A 7,967-nucleotide genomic window follows, 5' to 3' on the forward strand; every position below is an offset into this window, starting at 1 on the left:
CTGCCCAGCCCCAAGCCACTGCCAATGGAATCTTCAGGGAGTTTAGTTGCAAAGTCTCTACTGAACATGTGCAAGCTGCACTTTTTCAAAGTCTTACAAGTTGGCCTTGTGGACAGCAAAAGGCATATCCCTGACACGAAGGCCACCACCTCTCTACCAAATGTTAAGTCTCTGTTCCAAGCATGGAGGCACTGAAGCTCCTCAAAGTAAAGGTCACCAGGATTTTGTAACATGGGCAAAACGACATGTTTTCCTCTAGCCTCATTCTTGGAAATGGCTGCACCATTTTGACTGTAATTTTCCAGAAAACATCTGTTTGAGGTAGACATTCAGCAAAGAAAATTTCAGCCCAATTGAGTAAAGTTATAAGCAACTGAAAATGGTCTCATAACGGGAAGTTTTGAGCAATCTTAGTAACAGACAGTGCTACCAACCCAACCTATAATTTTGTGTGTTAAATCTGAATAAATTTTGCACAACTTCAACTGGATTGGCATGTACACATCATTGGTGCCCTGCCACCTGATCCAGGCTCTGACACTGACTCCCTCTCTGGCTTTGGTCAACTCACTTAATTCTTCTACCTTCCCAGTGCCCCCTCTTATTCCAACCAACTTCCAGCTCACCGCTCTCTTCATCCCTCCTTTCCTATTCAGCCTCCAAAACAAATACCCCATTAGGGGTGGTAGAAAAAAGATTGTTCCTTCAGGCTCTGAAGGCAACTTTTCTCCACCTGCAATGATACATTTCCTTGTAAGAGAAACTTTCCTATGAATTTTTAAATAAGAATATATTTTATTTATTTAATTTACTTATACAAGAATATACCCTGCCTTGAAATGTCAGTTCTAACAGCCAGCCAGCAAGGAACATTCTTATTGTTGTTGTTGCTAATCCAGCAATATTCCATCTGTTAGGATCTTCTATTAGGATAAAATGAAAAGGAGTACTTGTGGCACCTTAGAGACTAACCAATTTATTTGAGCCTGAGCTTTCGTGAGCTACAGCTCACTTCATCGGATGCATACTGTGGAAACTGCAGAAGACATTATATATACACAGAGACCGTGTATATATAATGTCTTCTGCAGTTTCCACAGTATGCATCCGATGAAGTGAGCTGTAGCTCACGAAAGCTCAGGCTCAAATAAATTGGTTAGTCTCTAAGGTGCCACAAGTACTCCTTTTCTTTTTGCGAATACAGACTAACACGGCTGTTACTCTGAAACCTGTTATTAGGATAAAATACAGATGAAAAAGAGAGAAATTTTGAGTTGAACAATACAGAGAGAATGTTAACATTGCCAGGCCCTATCTTATAGGACACAGTCTGTCTGAAACTCCTATTGATTTCAGTGGGAGTTGCTCATCACCTCTCTATGAGTCAGATCACCCCTTCCTGCTCGGGAAACACACAGAAGTGGCAAGACAGGCAGGAAAATGCCAGGGGGTTAGTCTTGTGAAGATTCCTAGAAATCATCCCCTCAAGGAAAAGGGGTTGGAGAAGCCTCCCAACCCCATAGAATCTATGGGGAAAGGGACACCCACTCTAGTGTATGCTGGAGTGGTCTGCAGGAACTGCCCTTCCTCCACATTTGTTGCTCCACTGCCCCTCCATCCCTCTTTGCAGCAGGTGCTGCCATTGGGCTCTTAAAGGGTTAATATAGCTCAAACCCGTGTTAATTCCCTCCTAGATAGAAATTCTGTTGGTTTTCAAGGCACAGTGCTATAGTCAGCATCCCTGCACTGCCTCTGTTCCTGTCTTCTTAGTCCCTTTCTCCTCTCTCCCTCTGCCTTACCCCACTTTGCAAACCCCATGGAATCCTTTCTTCATGGATACCAAGTGAATTTTCAGATGAAGTGAAACCATCCATTATCAATTCTAGTAGATTCCCTGGACTACGCTTGAAGAGTTGAATACAAAATTCATTTTTGAAACATTTGTGCCAGTTGTCTTCTCATGAAGGTGAAGGATTAATTAGCATTGACAAGGAGCAAGTGTTCTCTGGAATTCCCAATACAGCTCTACCAGGATACCTTAAGTCTGACCTTCTCTTTGAGTTCTGAGCCTCTCATGAGTACGGACCACAAATGTGTGAAATTGTGCAGTGGTTTTGTAATGTGTACATATATCTCCATGGGATTCAGATAAAAGCGGCAAATTTAATTTCTTTTATGACCCACTTTATGCTATAATTTGAAACTAGTTTTCCAGAGGTACAAAGCTAGTATGACCTCACTCCTAATAAACAAATACGTTTCAAACACAGCTATATCAGTTAACTTCAGTCATCAGTTGCTATGACTCTAGTATTCCAATCCTGCAGACCTCCGTGCCAGTTGTGCCAGATTATTTAGTGGTTTTCTGATACAAACAAACGTTGCTTTTTAACAAGGTTGGGACAAACATCTTATTTGTGAACTAAGAAGTTTTTCTTTTTCAAGGTCTGAACTTTCCGATAGAGACAAATACAACCCTAAGAAAGGAGACGCAGAACGTTTAAAACACAAGGGAAGTTGAAAATTATAGCTCAGGCATGTGCTAAAATCAGAAAGTGCCACGACACACTACCCACAGTGTTATTCCGATTGTCTGTGTTGAGCCAGACCCTGCATTCCTTGTACACGTATAACTTCAAGAGATTGATCTGGGAGCTTTGAATGTACAATGATTATGGGATCTGGATCATTTGTGCATTCCTCTGCTGTCCAATGATGTGCCAGTTTAATTAATATTTCAGCACCTGTTTCTTTTTATATACATGAAATCAAGGTGGTTATTTTTAGTTTGTGCCTGGCTGTCTCTATTGTCTGGACAGAGATTCCATTTAGTGTTTGGTGGAGTTATCCAAAATAAACCCTCTCATTGCCAAATAACAAGACTGAGAATTTATTACCAAATACTTCTAGGTGTAAAATGTCTCCTCTAAGGTGCTGATGTACATTTCTGCATGTATGCCGTGTGGCTGAATTACAATTACTGTGGCAACCATAGCTTTTCCATTTCTGTTTGCTTCTCAACCGTAGCATTGGATCAATGTTGTGTCTTAATTACATTTGCTTGTTTGTTTTTAAAGAAACCTAATTGATCATTTTGCTAGGGGAGACTGAAATGCAGGCAGCTCTGATGTACCCATAGTCATTTTATTGACATGACTGCACATTGAAATAAACATGCTACTTTCTGAGAATGGCACTTAGGGTGAAATCTACTCTGATGCCTCACAAAACCCAGAATAAACAGGCTTTTTGGGTTGGGAACAAAGTAAGGGTGTGTGACCTCCCTCTAGAGAGAAGAGGTGTTACTTTGGCCCAGTTTTTTAGTAACAGAACTGCAGCCTCCACCCTCCATCAGCTAGTCTGCATCTCCAGCTAATGCACATCTTCCCCCACTGGCTCTCATCTGATTTGCCAGCAATTCAGGCTCTCTAATCCACCCTCCTGAAGTCTTTGCTGAATGCCATGATTGCCCCTATAAATTTGTCCAGTAGGCCCTTATCCTCAATTCTGCACTGATCGTCCGATGGATTTTGGCCAAGGACCGTGGACAATGCCTTATTTGCACAGGGATTTCAACTACCAGTGTAGCTACGCTCATAGGCACCAACTCCAGGGAAAAGCTAGGGGGTGCTCAGTACTGGCAGGGCCAGATTAATCTTTTGTGGCCCCCGGACCATGGCCCCATCCTTTGCTCCACCTGCACTCCGCCCCGAGGTCCTGCTCCCACTCAGCCTCTTCCCCCCACCCCCAAGGCCCCACCTGTGCTCCGCTCGCCGCTCGCATGGGGTAGGGGGCAGAGAGGAGCACCCACCGACAAAAACAAAAGTCATATTGGCATGCAAACCCCTGGTGTAGATATGATTTACATGGACAGTGTAATTTGCACAGGTGGAGTTTGCCCTGGTGGCTGATATCCCTAGATAAGGATTTAAGCCCACATTCAGGCTAGGGATAGTCATAGGTATGTACCAGAAAAGCTGCTATTCAGAGCAGAATTGCAAGGCACTTTTATTTTTTAAAAATCACCTTTGCAGTCGTAGCCATTGGGTGAGTGCAGCCAGAATTTAAGTTACCCACTGCATGTGCCGAGCAGCGTAACAAACTGGGGTTGCCATCTATCTAGGTTTCCCCAGGATTGTCCCTTTTCAGAAATCTGTGAGGATGCTTAGTACACATGGCCAGTGGGCCAGTGTTATGGGCTCAGGATCATCCTGGATGGCCATGTTTTGTACCTCGGCGATACAACATAACCCTGTAATTTAATACGCACCTGTTTCACTTGCATTCCAGGCTGTTAAAGAAATTTTATTTCAGTAGAAAGGGGGCTGGCCAAAATGTAAACCGTCTCATTAAAAACACTGCATACAGAACCTGCCCAACTAAATATCAAATAATGAGTCAGATGTACATTATTCAGTTTTGGCTACACTATAAAAGAGACTGGGCCCTTAATGAAAATTAAATACAGAAATAGCGGCATTCCTTATGATACTTGACACTTTTTTAAAACAAGCAAAATGAAACCAAGATTCCTTTTGTATTAAAATAGTAATAATGGTGAACAATGACACCCAGCCAAGACTAAGTGTCCCATGCCAGTTTCAAAGAGTATAAAGGGGCTAACATTTTGCAGCTTGTTTTTCAATATCCTGTGTGCAAGTAGACTGTTACACCCAAGCAACAACATAATGTTTCCTCTGTGCTACTCTTGAAGCATATCTTGTAAAATCTCACTCTGGCTTAATCAGAACAAGCAATCAGCTGTTTAAATTGCTGCAGCTAAGATAAGGAGGACTAGTGGCACCTTAGAGACTAACCAATTTATTTGAGCATAAGCTTTCGTGAGCTACAGCCCCTTCATTCGGAATGCATCCGATGAAGTGAGCTGTAGCTCACGAAAGCTCATGCTCAAATAAATTGGTTAGTCTCTAAGGTGCCACAAGTCCTCCTTTTCTTTTTGCGAATACAGACTAACATGGCTGCTACTCTGAAACCTGCAACTAAGATGTTACGTGGAGTTTATTTTGGATACTAAAGCTGATGTTTGTCTCTGTGTTCCTTGCAGAGTGCAGAGCACCTACACCGGGGCGGGAAAACTTTTTGGCCTGAGGGCCTCATCAGGTTTCGGAAATTGTACGGAGCCTGAGGCCAGTTAAGGGAGGCTGTGCCTCTCCAAACACCCAGGCGTGGCCCTGCCCCTGCCTCCTATAGCTCCCTCCCCGCTTCTTGCCCCCTAATGCCCCCCCGGGACTCCTGCCCCATCCAACCCCCCCTCTCCTTCCTGACTGCCCCCATGGGACCCCTGCCACATCCAACCAGCCCTTGTCCCTGTCCCTTGACTGTCCCTGGAAACCCCACCCCGACTGCCCCCTGCCACCGCATCCAACCACCCCTTCTCCCTGTCCCCTGACTGCCCCCGGAACCCCTGCCCCTGACTGCCCCCCGCCACCCCATCCAACTCCCCGCTCCTTCCTGACTGCCCCCCTGGAACTCCTGTTCCCATTCAACCCCCCCGTTCCCTGCCCTCTGACCGCTCCGACCCCTATCCACACCCTGCCCCCTGACCACCACCCCCGAACTTCCCTGCCCTCTATCCAACCCCCCCCACTCCCTGCCCCCTTCCCGCGCTGCCTGGAGCACGGGTGGTTAGCGACCTCGCAGTACAGAGACCGGGTCAGGCCGGGCTCTGCAGCTGCGCTGCCCCAGGAGCTCGCCACCCCCTGCCCAGAGCATGGCGCCGGGAGCGCAGTGAGCTGAGGCTGTGGGGGGAGAGGGAACAGCAGGGAAGGGGCTGGGGGCGAGCCTCCCGGGCCAGGAGCTCAGGGGCCGGGCAGGAGGGTCCCGTGGGCCGGATGTGGCCCGCTGGCCGTAGTTTGCCCACCTCTGATCAACACTGTTACATTTCTTTCAGTTTCCAGGTCACGAGGAAGGGTGATCTGCTGGTTTGGGTCTTTGCCAGGAGTGGGGTTTCCAGGGGCAGTCAAGGGAAGATAGGGGTTCAAACTGCTGCTCTCCCAGAAACTTCCTGCTGGCCCTATGCAAGTTGCTTAGGGTATACCTGCAGTGCACATTAAGGTGCAATTGTATCATGGGTGGGAGCAGCAGCGAAGATGTGGTAGCATGGATCTCAGTGCAGGCTAGTGACGTGAACATAACCCAGGGTCTCCGCTGGGGTCTGCGCCACCATGTCTTCACTATTATTGTCACCCATGCTAGCTAGATTAAAGCTAGTGGGAGTAGGCATTCCCATGCTACAAGTACACCATCGTTTGCAGGGTAGACATACTTATACCTCCCTGCATCTCATATAACAGTAGATCTCTGCCTTTGAGGGGTGTTGTGAGGTTAAATCCAGTACAGATTGTGAAGTGCTCAATTTATCAAGGTAATGGGTTCGTATAAGGATCATGGATATTTGTGGTCTGCTTCCTTTTCACTATTAATGGTGATGGGAAGACCTGATTTTTCCACTAGAGGGCAAAAATACTTAGCTACCTCTCCTCCTAGGATCAGGATAGCCTCTCCGGCAATTAATCTGGAGGGAGAAAAAGCCCATTCAGATGCTCTTGCTGTGTTTGGAGCAAAGATGTCACGACAGGGCTCAGGGCACTGCAGTACCAAGGCCTCGGGGATTTGTCCAGATAACAGCTGTTGGAGGCTAGGCACCAGGGTAGCTGCACCAATTGCAAACCCCTCGCAAAACCAAAAGCCGCTATTTTCATCAGTGTGGCCGGTTCCTGTTGGAAACTTCAGGTGGCGCTACTGATAGAAATGGTTGCTTTGCCCGTCTACACTAATGCTTTGCAGCTACACCAGTGGCTAGTCACCAAAGGCTGTAATTGGCAAAGCCTCCAGTGAGCAAGGGATTAACGACTCTAGCTTCCCTCCCATTGTATAGTTGCTCGGAGGAGGGGCTACAAGAATGGCTTGGGAGCGGGGGGGGGAGGGGGAGACAGGAGCTTCCTAAAAGTGGGTGGGGCAGCTGCACCCAAACCGTGACCCCACCCCCTGTGCCACCCCTTCTCCCCCAAGCCTCTGCTCTCGCACCGCCCCTCCCCCTGAAGGCCCTGCTCCTGCACTGCCTCTTCCCACCGAGGGCCCGATCCCACTTGTTCTTCTCCGCCCCCTCCTCCCCTCGCTTGCCCTGGGGGCAGAGCCTAAATTCTACAGAAATTGAAATCGTCAATCCTAAATTCTCAGAAAAGATCCCTTTCAGTGCTGCTACTGAGACCAGGGACAGGCTCCTTCCAATAAGCTTTAGGTCTTCTGGACTCTGGCTCCACACCCTTCCACTCCAGCATGCTCCTTATGCCCACGGGGGCAGCAACAGCAAGCTGCATAAAACCAGCTGTCGCAGCAGCCAGGGGTTCCCCAGCTGTCCTCTTAGGGCAGCTCTGCACACACCGGATTGGTGGAGCAGCTCTCCAAATAGCAGAGACGCTCCAAGCCCTGAGCCTAGTGACTGGATGTGGTGTCTGCCGTGGCTCTCTCTGTGCTTGCTGCGGCTGGTGGTATGATGGGCTTATAGCTGTCCCTGCGGCTCTCCAGTGAACAGCTACCAACCTACGGCCCTGTCTCTCTGCCCCTCTCTGTCCCCAAGCTGAAGATGGAGTCTACCTGCTGTTTGTTAATGGTCACTCTGCTTGCTGCTGCGGTGTGACTCAAGGACTAAAGTGTGACTGATTCAGTAATACAGTCTCTCTCTGGACCTAACCTAATAACTAACAGTTGCAAAGCCCAGAGTGTTTGCAATAGTCGAAATTAAGCCAACTCAAAAGCAGCTGTAGTAGCAGGCAACTAAGCTTGTACTGGCCTGCCAAGTAGCAGCCAGCAGCCCCTGACTGCAGTGCTGAGTGCTCAGGACAGGCCTGTAATGCTCTGCTGTGTAATGAGTATTCCTGCCTCATGACAGGTTTCAGAGTAACAGCCGTGTTAGTCTGTATTCGCAAAAAGAAAAGGAGTACTTG

Source organism: Eretmochelys imbricata, chromosome 11 (assembly GCF_965152235.1).
Source record: "Eretmochelys imbricata isolate rEreImb1 chromosome 11, rEreImb1.hap1, whole genome shotgun sequence".
Lineage (NCBI taxonomy): Eukaryota > Metazoa > Chordata > Testudines > Cheloniidae > Eretmochelys > Eretmochelys imbricata.